Raw genomic sequence first — 13,005 nt, forward strand, 5'->3', positions numbered from 1 at the left:
AAACTGTGCATACCCTTTGATCCAGCAATGTTTCTACTGGGCTTATATCCCAAAGAAATGCTAAAGGAGGGAAAGGGACCCACATGTGCAAAAATGTTTGTGGCAGCCCTTTCTGTAGTGGCTAGAAACTGGAAATTAAGTGGATGCCCATCAGTTGGAGGGAGAATGGCTGAATAAAAAATGATATATGAATGTAATGGAATATTATTGTTCTATAAGAAATGAAGAACAGGATGATTTCGGAAAAGCCTGGAAAGACATGCATGAATTAGTGCATTTACTTGCTAATGAAGTGAGTAGAACCAAGAGAACACAGTGACAAGAAGATTATGTAATGGATTTGGTCTTTTCAAACTTGAGGTGATTCAAGGCAATTCCAATAGGCTTGTCATGGAAAGAGCCATCCACATTCAGAAAGAAAACTATGGAGACTGAATGTGGATCAAAGCTAAGTATTTTCACCTTTTTTTTTTTGTTGTTGTTGTTGTTGCTTGTTTGTTTGTTTTTTTTTTCTTGTCTTTTTTTTTTCTTTTACTTTTTGATTTGATTTTCTTGTGCAGCATGATGAATATGGAAATATGTTTAAAATAACTGAACACGTTTAATCTATATTGGATTGCTTACTGTCTATAGGAGAGGAGAGGGAGGGAGAAAAATTTGGAACACAAGGTTTTGCAAAAGTGAATGTTAGAAAACTATCCTTGTATGTATTTTTAAAAAATAAAAAGAATTTTATAAAATGAAATAAAATGTAGTGCCTAAAACTGAATCCAATACTCCAAAAATGATCTCACCAGGATAAATACAATGTTATTATTTCTTCTCTAGCCTTAGACACTATGCAACTTTCATTGCAGTCTAAGTTTATAATGGACAGCTAGGTAGAGCAACAAATGGAGCCCCAGAGCTAGAGTAAGGAAGAATCCAGTTCAAATCCAACTGGGCAAGTCACTCAGTTTCTTCATATGTAAAATAAGCTGGTCCCCTCAGTATTTTTGCTGAGAAAAACCAAAATAGGTGCATGAAGAGTTGAAAATCATTGAACAACAAATAAGCTTGCAGTAGTTTATTCTTCTTTTAAAATGCCCTTCAAGAACACAGTGTTGACTTACATCTTCAGATCTTTTTTCAACTTGCTTATCTAATCCATCTTGTACTTGTGAAGATGATTTTAAAAAAAACCCCAAAAAACAGAAGTGTAATCCAATTAAATGTAATCTTATTAGATTCAATCAATCAACTATGTGCTAGACATTACAGTAGGCAGTTGGAGATAAATACCCAAATATTCAAGTGGATCTATGAATTAACCAATTTGGGAGTAGCTATGAACCTAGGTTGCCTATCTTGTATGAATCTTATTCTCTCTTGAGCTCTTCACTGGGGTTCTACTAAAACAGCTTAAGAATCATTCTCTCCTTTCTCTAACATTTAACGGAACCCTGTGGCTGTCTTTGTGATATACTCACTTTTATTTCTTTAAAGGCAATTGTACTTAATCCCAGTTGTCTTGCAAAAAAAAAAAAAAAAAAAAAATTGGATCTTCATTCTGCCATCCACTTTATTAACTTTATCTCACCTCTATGCCTTTATGCAAGTCCTTAATTTTAAAAAAAAATTAAATATCAGGGAAAATAGGGAAATGCCTTGAGGCATTCCATTAAAGACCATCAATCAAGTCCACTAGTTCTGATTTCATCTAGTAGTGACTTCATCACTATGCTATTGCTTATCCCAGATCTCTTCATCCTTTACCCAAGAATAGTATGAGAAACTGATGAGAATATAAGTTCCTTGAGTACAAGACTAGTTCCATTATTGTTTTTATCTCTCTCACACTAAGCATAATGCCTTGTAAACAGAAAGCCTTTACTAAATGTTTGTTGGAAGGAAGTCTCAAACTCCTTGCTAAATTACTTGATACTAAGTCAGGGTTTAATAGCTCTTGCCCGGGACCTGCACCCTGTTTTAAAAAGGTTCAATTTGACATGACTTCTTGATGAAATTTGATCTTGATTTGATTTGATTTGATCTTGATGATTTCTTTGTGATTATTGCTTCCTTGTAGATGTTCACTAATTTTTTAGAATTTTGCCAGGATAGGAATTCAAGCTCAATCTTAGGGTTTGTAGATTCCACTTTCTTTCTTCTTTTGTGGAATATTGGGGTATTTGCCTAGATCGCAGTACCTCATCCATTCTCTATGGCCTTTCAAATATTACTGACAATGGCTCAAAAATCACATCTGCCAGTTCTTTCAAGAGGATCTTAGGGTGGAGTTCTACTGGGCCTGATAAATCCAACTTTCTAGGACAATTGTCTCTTTACATATCTTGGGTATCAACTCCCTATTGGCCATTTTTGTTCTATCCTTTCCAGTTCAGAAGTCATTCTTCTTGATATAGAAAGTCCATCTTTTACTTGTCAGTATTCTTATGTACTGAACAGAAGTCCTATCACTTCTTTAAAACTTTTCCTTTCTTAATTTTCTTTAAAACAAATACATCCCCTTTATATTAGCCTGATCCTATTCTTAGGTCATGCTTTCATACTCCTCCTTCATTATGTATTTCCATTTTCTGATGTTCAAAAAATCTAAATTGGTTGGAAGTTTCACTGCATCCACATCAGCCTCCTAATAGGAGTGTTCAAAATTATGTTTTTGGGAGCTTTCCATCTTTCCTGAGCTGATTTTCCTCATAAATCTTTAGTCCATGGGAACCTACTTCTCTTTTCTGACAACTTTTGAAATCTGATATTATTCAGGTCTTTCTTATTAGCTAGAATCATCTTTGGGAAATTACATTCTGATTATGATCTGTTTGCCAAATTCCTTTCTATTCCATTTTTCTGTCAAGGTAGTCTGTGATAGATTCCTATGATAATTTCTGCCTGTGTTGACCTTCACTCAAATGCAGTCTACCATAGTTTTTCCTCAGAGGCAGCTAGATGGTGTGGTAGATAGTGTTCTATGCCTAAAGATTGGAAGACCTCAGTTCCTATCTAGCATCAAATGCCTACTGGATGTATTAGACTAGATGCAAGTCATTTAACCTACATTTATCTAAGTTTTTTCTTTCTTTCTTTCTTTCTTTTTTTTTTTTTTTTTTTTTTTTTTTGCTGAGGCAATTGGGGTTAAGTGACTTGCCCAGGATCACACAGCTAGGAAGTATTAAGTGTCTGAAGCTGGATTTGAACTCAGATCCTCATGACTTCAGGACTGATACTCTATCCACTACGCCACCTAGCTGCCCCTAAGTTTTTTCAACTGTTAAATTGGGGGTAATAATAGCACCTCTCTTACAGGTTTGTTGTAAACATTAAATGAGATAATATTTGAAAAGCACTTATCTCAATGCCTAAAGCATAGCAGGTACTATGTAAATGCTTATTTCTGTTCCCATTCCCATCTTTTTTTGCAGATTTTTTTGAATAAAGTATAACCTAGAGCTGTGTTCCAGTGATAGCTCTCACTCTATTCAGTCTCAGTACTGAACTTAGCACACTGCCTGGTATATAAGTGCAATATAAATATATATTAGCTATAATCTTCAATGATTACCTATGAAGTCAGGTTTGTTTTCTTCCAAGAGGATCTTAAGTTCATTTTGTTTATTGTCCACAGTTTGTATTTTTATATAAATGTTTGAAGCAATGTTTATCTTTTTTTTAACTGACTATTTTCTCAGTTTTGGTCTCTTGTAAATATTTTGTATTTCAGCTGCTTTCTCCCACTACATTGTAGTTATTCTCAGTGGCATCTACCTTAGCTTGGGAGATGACATGCAGAAAAAGGTTTTTTCCCTCCCCTTCTTCTTTGTTTTTAAACCCTTTGTATTAGATTTGCTAAAACTACAAGAGGAAAAATTCTTACCCATTCATATTAGAAGCATACTCTACTAAGCCAAAGTTCTGTCACTCTGTATTCTAGGCCATGGTCTAGAAATCCAAATCTTGTTCTCCAAACCATCTTAATCAGCTTTCGTTGACTTCTGAAATATGCCTTTTTCTTTTGAATCCCTTGCCTTTGATGGACATCAGTGATGGACTTATCATCTGCATCCACTCCTAAGGATGTTTCTTGCCCAGCACTTCATAACCTTTAGCATCACATTTGAGGCTCCATCTAAAGAATCATTCATGTTCACATGAATCACTAGAAATAGGATTTATTGCTGTTTGGTCATTTCAGTCCAATCTGAATCTTTGTAACCCTATTTGGGATTTTCTTGGCAGAGATACAAGGGTGGATTTGCCATTTCCTTCTCCAGCTCATTTTACAGATGAGGAACTGAGGCAAACAAGATTTTAAAACTTTCCCAGAGTCACACAGGTAGTAAATGTCTGAGACCAGATTTGAATTCAGGAAGATATATTCCGGATTCCAAGACCAGTTCTGTGGCCACTGTGCCATGTAGCTGCCCTAGAAACAGGATATTAGAAGTTATTTGGCAGTTCACCAATCGCCATGAGTTGTTGCTCTTCTTCTTCTTCTTTCTTCTTCTTTTTTATGGTTTAAAATAATTATATTATTTTCTTGTTTACCATATTTATTGATGTGTTATTTTAAAAATATATTTTCACATTACTCGTAGCACAAAAACAATCAGATAAAAAGGATAAATAATGAGAAAGAAAAAACAAGCAAGCAAACAACAATAACAAAACGTGAAAATACTATGTTGTGCTCCACATTCAGTCTTTATTGTCCTCTCTGCAACACAAGTCTATTAGAATTGCTCTGAATCGCATCATAGTTGAAAAGAACCCCGTCCATCATTGTTGATCATTACATAATCTTGTTATTACTGTATACTGTATACAATGTTCTCTTGGTTCTACTCACTTTACTTATATGTTATCAATTCAAATATGTTTATATATACTTATATGTCATCAGTTCATATAAGTCTCTCTAGGCCTTTCTGAAATCTTCCTGCTGATCATTTCTTATAGAACAATAATAACAATTTCTTGCCACTACAAAAAAGGCTGCCACAAATGGTGTTGCACATGTGGATCCTTTTCACTTTTTTATGATTTGTTTGAGATACAGGCCCAATAGAGACACTGCTAGATCAAAGGCTATGCACAGTTTGACAGCCCTTTGGGCATAGTTCCAAATGAAACCTTTGTATTCTCTAGAATGGCTGGATTAAAACTCCACCAACCCAGTTTTGCCACATCCCCTCCAACATTTATATTTATCTTTTCCTGTCATCTTAACCAATCTGAGAGTTGTGAAGTGGCACTTCAGAGTTGTCTTAATATACATTTCTGTAATCAATGGTAATTTAGAGCATTTTTTTCATATGACTAAAATGGCTTTAATTTATTCGTCTGAAAATCGTCTATTCTTTTGACCTAAACTAGACAGTTGCCTGACAGTATCCATGATGCTATTCCTTGAAGAATAAGCAAAAACATCCCCTTCAGAACATGTGTTCTGAAGTGTGCCCTCTTTTTTCAGGAAGAGTCTTCTGTTTCTTAGCTCTGCATATTCGGTAATTCTTCTTCCTTTCTTTATTTCTGTGTGACATTCTTTCATTAGGAATAGTACAGGCAAGAGGTGATAAATGCAGGAACTAGTGTTGATGATTATGTGAGAGGAAAGAAGGGGATGATAAAACTGGCAAGGTTTGGCAATTGATACGGAGGGAGGTAAGGGAAAGGGGAAGGTATAGTATGTACTTTGTACTAAACTCATTTGAGCCTCAGAAGTAGATACTATTATTAGCCTTATTTTACACTTGAGAAAACTATCCAAACAGAGGTTAAGTGACTCACACAGCTAGTAGGTGTCTGAGGTTGTATTTGAATTGGGATCATTCTGACTCTAGACCCAGTGATCTAAACTGAGCCAGTGCTGTATGACTCTCTTCCTCTGAGATAAGAGAGAGCAAACACTAAAGGATGAGTGACATTGTCAACCAGTCTGAACAAAAGGAATATTGAGAAACGATTGATTGAAAGAAGAAAACAATGGGTTTGGCTTGAGTTTGATTTGCTTAGGGGACATCCATTTTGAGATGTCTAACAGATAGTTTGTGATGTGGGATTGAAGATCAGAAGACAGATTTAATCCAGATGTATAGCATCATTAATGGAGCTTTGAAATGACCCAACCATTCTGGAGAGCAATTTGGAAATGTGCATATTGTTTGATCCCACAGTGTCACTACTGGGTCTGTATCCCAAAGAGATCATAAATGAGGGGAAAGGGCCCACATGTGCAAAAATCTTTGCAGCAGCTGTTTGGAAATTGAATGGATGCCCATCGGTTGGGGGATGGCTCAATAAGTCATGGTGTATGAATGTAATGGAATATTATTGTTGTATAAGAAATGACAAGCTGGTTGATTTCAGAAAAGCCTAGAAATACATGAACTGATGTTAAATGAAATGAGCAGAACCAGCAGAACCAGAATAGCAAGATTATGTAATGATCAACTATGATGATCTTCCCAACAATATAGTGATCCAAGACAATTCTAATAGACTTGGAATGGCAAATGTCATCTCCATTCAGGAACAGTATGGAGACTGAATATGGATTGAAGCATAGTATTTTCACTTTTTTTTTTTTTTTGCTTGTTTGTTTGCTTTTTTTTCTCATATTTTTTCCCCTTTTGGTGTGATATTTTTTGTGAACAACATGACAAATATGGAAACATGTTTAAAAATACTGTACGTGTATAACCTTTATCAGACTTTTTGCTGTCTTGTGAAGAGGGATGGGGAGGGGAAAAAAATTGGAATATAATATCTTGTAGAAATGAGAGTTGAAAACTATCTTTTTGAGGGAAAGGGACCCATATGTGCAAAAATGTTTGTGACAGCCTTCTTTGTAGTGGCAAGGCACTGGAAACTGAGTAGAGAATGGCTGAACAAGTTATGGTATATGAATGTGTTATGGAATATTATTGTTCTGTAAGAAATGCCCAGCAGGATGATTTCAGAGAAACCTGGAAGGACTTATATGAACTGATGCTGAGTGAAATGAGCAGAATCAGGAGATCATTGTACAATGGCAACAATAAAATTATACAATGATCAATTCTGATGTGTGTGGCTCTTTTCTTTTTTTTTTTTTTTTCTGAGGCTGGTGTTAAGTGACTTGCCCAGGGTCACACAGCTAGGAAGTGTTAAGTGTCTGAGATCACATTTGAACTCGGGTCCTCCTGAATTCAAGGCTAGTGCTCTATCCACTACGCCACCTAGCTACCCCCATGTGTGGCTCTTTTCAACAATGAGATGATTGAGGTCAGTTTCAATGATCTTGTGATGAAGAGAGCCATCTGCCCCCACGTGAGGATTGTGGGAACTGAGTGTGGATCACAACATAGTATTTATACTCTTTTTGTAGATGTTTGCTTGCATTTTATTTTCTTTCTCATTTTTTCCCCTTTTTGATCTGATTTTTCTTGTGCAGCAAGATAATTGTATAAATATGTATACATATATTGGATTTAGCATATTTAAAATTTTTTTATTATACCTTTTTATTTACAAAACATATGCATGTGTAATTTTTCAACATTGACCCTTGCAAAACCTTCTGTTCCAACTTTTTCCTTCCTTCCCCCACCCCCTTCCTGGACCCCAGCTAGTCCAATACATTAACATGTATTTTTAACATGTTTAACATATATATTGGATTACTTGTCCTCTAGGGGATGGGGTAGAGAGAAGAGGGGAAATTTGGCACACAAGGTTTTGCAAGGATCAATGCTGAAAAATTATCCATGTATATATTTTGAAAATAAAAAGCTTTAATTAAAAGAAATCTTTCTTACATGAACTGATGCTTAGTGAAATGAGCAGAACCAAGAGAACATTGTACACAGTAACAACAAGATTATGTGAAGATCTACTTTTGATAGGCTTGGTTCTTTTCAACAGTGAGGTGATTTAAAGCAATTCCAATAGACTTGTGATAGAAAATGCCAACCATATCCAGAGAGAGAACTATGGAGACTGAATGTGGATCAAAGCATAGTATTTTCACCTTTTTTGTTATTGTTATTTCTTTGTTTGCTTGTTTCATTGTTTTTTCTCATGGTTTTTTTCCCCTTTTGGTTTGATTTTTCTTGTGCAGCATTATGAATAAAGAAATATGTTTAGAAGACTTGCACATGTTTGCATATGTCAGATTGCTTGCTCTCTTAGGAGAGAGGAGGGAAGGAAGGAAGAGAAAAAAATCTGGAACACAATGTTTTGTGAAAGTGAATATTGAAAGCTATCTTTGCATGTTTTGGACAAATAAAATATTATGTAAAATAAAAGAAAGCTATCTTTACATGTATCTGGAAAAATAAAATACTATGTAAAAAAAATCTAGATGCATAAACAGTTGAACTCATGGGAGCAATTGAAATCACCAAGAAAAGCTGTCAAAAAAAGAAGAGAAAGGGGCCCAAGGATAGGGTCCCTTAACTCTGGGGCATGGCATGGAGAAAGATCCAGTCAGGAGATTAAGAATTGATTAGACAGATAAAAGGGAGAACAAGGAGATAGCAGTGTCATAAAAACTGAAGGAGAAGAGAGTATTTGTGAGAAGATTATAGTCAAATGCTGCAGAGGGGTCAAGAAGGATGAGAACCAAAAGAAAGGATATTGGATTTTGCAAGAGATTATTGGTTACCTTAGAGAGAGCAGTTTCAGTGTGATCAGATTGGAAGCCAGATTGCAAGTAGCTGAGAAATGAGTGGAAAGAAAGAAATTGAAGCCATGAATTTAGATGACTTTTTCTGGGAGTTCAATTGTGGAAGGGAGAAAAGATATAGGATAAGAGTTTGAAGTGACTATAAGACCAAGGGAAGGTTTTATTTTAAAGAGGGTGGAGACTTGACATTTTTGTAGAAGGAGAAGGCGTGATAGAAAGAGTAAGTTCCAGGAAGAGAAAAGAAGGGATGAAATCAAGGGCATAAGAGAAAGATTTGACCTTCCCATTAGGGGTCACCTTCAGGAACTAGAACAAAGGAAGAAAGAATGAGGTTTGTTGTCAGAGGGTTTAGGGGGTATAGAATAGAGGAAAAGAAGATGCTCACTATGAGAACTGGCCTTTTGTTTTCTAAGTAGGAGTCTAAATCTATTACTGTGATGGGGAAGGGGTTGTTGCAGGAGAGAATAAAAGGTTTCACACTTCAGTTGTGACTTCCTATTGCACTTGTCAGTAGAATGGGATTAAAAGTTCAGAACGCAGATGGTGGAGGTAACCTAGGTTAGGGGCTTAGCAAGGCAAAGTGGCAATAGTATATGGAATTCCAAAGCAGAGGAAAATGTATAGTTGAACCAGATAACTAGAATGGCAAGATCCTGAAAGGGAAAAAAATGAAGCTAAAGTAAAAATGAGTTTGGATAATGGATTAGAAGAACAGGAAGGGGAGAGGTAAATGGATATCAAAGTAAGGAGGGAGATTAGGTTTAAGTGTAATGCAGAGAAAGAGATGGAAAGATAGAAGGTTGTAGTTAGAGAGAAGGAATCAAAGAATTCTGGATGTTTAGTTAAGGCAGAAAGGAGGTACAAGGTGGATGAATTAGGTTAGATATATAAAAGAGAAAGGAGGACATTCCAGATAGGTTGAACAGGATAAGCAAAGGCTTGAAGGTGAATTTTATCTGTAGGATATAGGAAACAATCAGTGGACTGGTCTGGCTCACCTGTAGGGTTTGTATATAGAAGCAATTGACTATAACACTGACAGATTTGGGACATATTGTGAGGAGCTTTGAAGGCCAGGATAAAGAATTTGGACTTTATTCCACAGGGACTGGATTGCCACTGAAGATTTTTGAATGGTGAAAAAAACCCATTTTGACAAGAGGGGCATATGATGGATTAGAGAGATATGCGTTTATGGCAAGGATGTGTGTTTGTGTATGTGTGAAGTAGAAACTGGAGGTAGGAAAAAAATTAGAAGCTATTGAAACTGCCTAAATCAGCATTAAAGAGAGCTTGGACTAGGATGGTAGCAGCAAGTACAGATAGAATGGGGGGGCAGTGCACGGATTTGAGAGAGACTGCAAAAGTAGAATCAAAAGGACTTAGTGACTTGGACATGTGGGACATATGGGGAGAGAAGAAGAGACAATAATGGGGCTGGGAGAATGGCTACCTAGGAGAATAAAGATGTCAGTGACAAAAACAGGGAAATCCAAATGAAAAGCAAGTTTCAATCTAGGCAGAGTCAGAAATGGCTCAGTGAATACTCTAGAAAGCTTCATTTCTACATGTAATCGTCTAATGGATAGTCTTTCCCCTGTACTAACGTAAGCAATTGAAATCCATTTGCTGCTTGTGTAACTCAGAAAACTCAACACAGAACAGGCTTAGGCTGAGCGCGGTGTGCTCACACCTTTACACCACTAGTCTAGTTTACAGAAAACATCCCTGATCCACCATCAAGATGGCGAATTCCATTATCTCCAGCAATCTGGGTGGTCTGCACTAAGCCATTTGCAATCTGTTACCCAGTCCTATTTGGAACTGAAGAAATCTCTTTCCTTCTCCCCTACCTCCTTCTTCCAGACTCCAAATTCTAGTGTCCTCTCTGACCTAATTCACATCACTATCTAATTGTATTTCTTTCTTTAAAAATTGTTTTTTTTTTAAAAATCAATTATCAAGCAACTTTTTTTCTTCCTTCCCATCCCCTCTCCCTCTTAAAAAAAAAAAAGAAAAAAAATGCTTGTAATTAATAAGCAGTCAAACAAAATAAATCCCAAAAGATGCATCATTCTGCACACCTCATTTTACAACCTTATTTCTAAACCTCTTAAATTCCATGTTGGTACCTGAGTATGCCCTTCTTGGATTGGACTAGATAGCATTTAAAGTCTAAAAATCTGCTATGTGTAGCTTCTGGAGCACCCCTTCCCATCACATTATCTATCAGACACCAAAATAAGTTACCCTGTGTTAAATTTACTCTATGGGTTTGCATTCACTCAAAACTATAAATCACAAGCCCCCAGTGATATGTTTACTTTTTTACTAATCAATCAGGAGACACAAATCAAAGCAAGTAGTAATAGAAAATTATTACCATAAACTTGGACCACAAATATATACATCCTTAGTGGGAGAAGGATTATCTAGGAAACAACACACTTAAGGGGACACACACACATACACACATCTAAGGAACACAAGAGTCCAGACAAGTAACAGAAGCAGAGACAAGGGAATACCGAGATCTTCCAGTGGAAGAGATGAACATAACAATGATTAGGTTCAAACAAGATATTTTCAGAATATAAAGAAGGTAACTCTAGAGAGATTGGCAGCTGCAATAACCAGGAAAGCCTCCCACAGAATGTAGAATTTGAGCTTATCCTTAAACTATGATAGACCTGGCTCTTCCCAGTAATTCGGTGATCCAAGACAATTCTAATATATTTGGGATGGAAAATGTTATCTGTATCTAGAGAGAAAACTATGGAGACTGAATGTGGAAGTATTTTCACCATTTTTGTATGCTTGTTTACTTTCACTTTCTCATGGTTTTTCCCCTTTTGGTCTAATTTCTGTTTTGTTTTGGACAACAGGGCAAATATGGAATATGTTTAAAAGCATTGCACATGTATAATCTATATCAGACTGTTGTCTCAGGGAGAGGGAAGGTAAGGAAGAGAGAAAGAAGAAATTGGAGCACAAAATCTTTTTTTTTTTTTTTAGTTAAAGCCTTTTATTTTGAAAACATATGCACGGATAATTTTTCAACATTGACTCTTTCATGGCCTTATGTTCCAAAATTTTCCCTCCTTCCCCCTACTCCCTCCCCTAGATGGCAAACAATGCAATATGTGTTATATATGTTAAAATATATGTAAAATCTAATATATGTAAACATATTTATACAATCATCTTGCTGCACAAGAAAAATCAAATCAAAAAGGGAAGAAAATGAATAAGAAAACAAAATATAAGTGAACAACAACAGAAATAGTGAAAATACTATGTTGTGATTCACATTCAGTTCCCAAAGTCCTGTCTCTGGGGTGTAGATGGCTCTCTTCATCACAAGATCGTTAAAACTGGCTTCAATCATTTCATTGGAACACAAAATCTTGCAAGGATGAAAGCTGAAAATATCTTTATATGCATTTGGAAAAATAAATACTATTGAAGAAAAAAGAAATAAATTGGCCAAAACCAAAAAATAATAATAATAATGTCTATAGGGCAGCTGAGTGGCGTGAAGTGGATAGAGGACTAGGTCTAATGTCGGGAAAACTCAGCTTGGTGAGTTCAAATCTGGCATCAGACATTTAGGAGATGGAAGACTAGAAAAGGCTCCGATCTTTAATGCCAAACAGAGGACCTGATCCTGGAAATAAGAGGGACCCACTGGAATTTATTGAGTAGGGGTGTATGTATGACATAAGCAGACCTAAGCTTTAGGAAAATCCATTTGGCAGCTAAGTGGAAGATGAGTTGGAATCTGGAGAGACACAAGGTGGAGAGAACAGGTTAGAAGTTTATTTTAATAGTCTAGCAAAAGTGATGGGTGCCTGAACTAGGGGTAGTAGCTCTAGTAGTAGAGAGAATGGGCTGCACATAAAAGGTGTTGTGAAGCTAGAAACTAAGAATTGGAAACTAATCAGATATTCACATATCGAATGATGGCATCAAGGCTGAAAGCTTAGGTGAGTGGAAGAATAATGAGACCCTCAAAAGCAATAAGGGAGTTCAGAAGAGGCTTGGTTTTGGGGAGGAAGATGATGAGATCTGTTTTGGAAATGCTGAGTTTGACACAAGGTTTTGAAAGGGCTAATGTTGAAGAATTGCCAATGCATAGGTTTTGAAAAATAAAAAGCTTTAATAAAAAAATTAAAAAAAATAAATCTTGAGTTTGAAATGTTTATGGGATATTCTAGTTCAAGATGTGATGTGGTGATGTGGGACTAGAACTAGCTATCTAGATCTGGGAACTCTCCATATAGAGATGATAATTGACACTATGGAAGTAGATGAGATTACTAAATTAAATAGTATGGAGG

The sequence above is a fragment of the Sminthopsis crassicaudata genome, chromosome 2, assembly GCF_048593235.1.
Source record: "Sminthopsis crassicaudata isolate SCR6 chromosome 2, ASM4859323v1, whole genome shotgun sequence".
Classification (NCBI taxonomy): domain Eukaryota; kingdom Metazoa; phylum Chordata; class Mammalia; order Dasyuromorphia; family Dasyuridae; genus Sminthopsis; species Sminthopsis crassicaudata.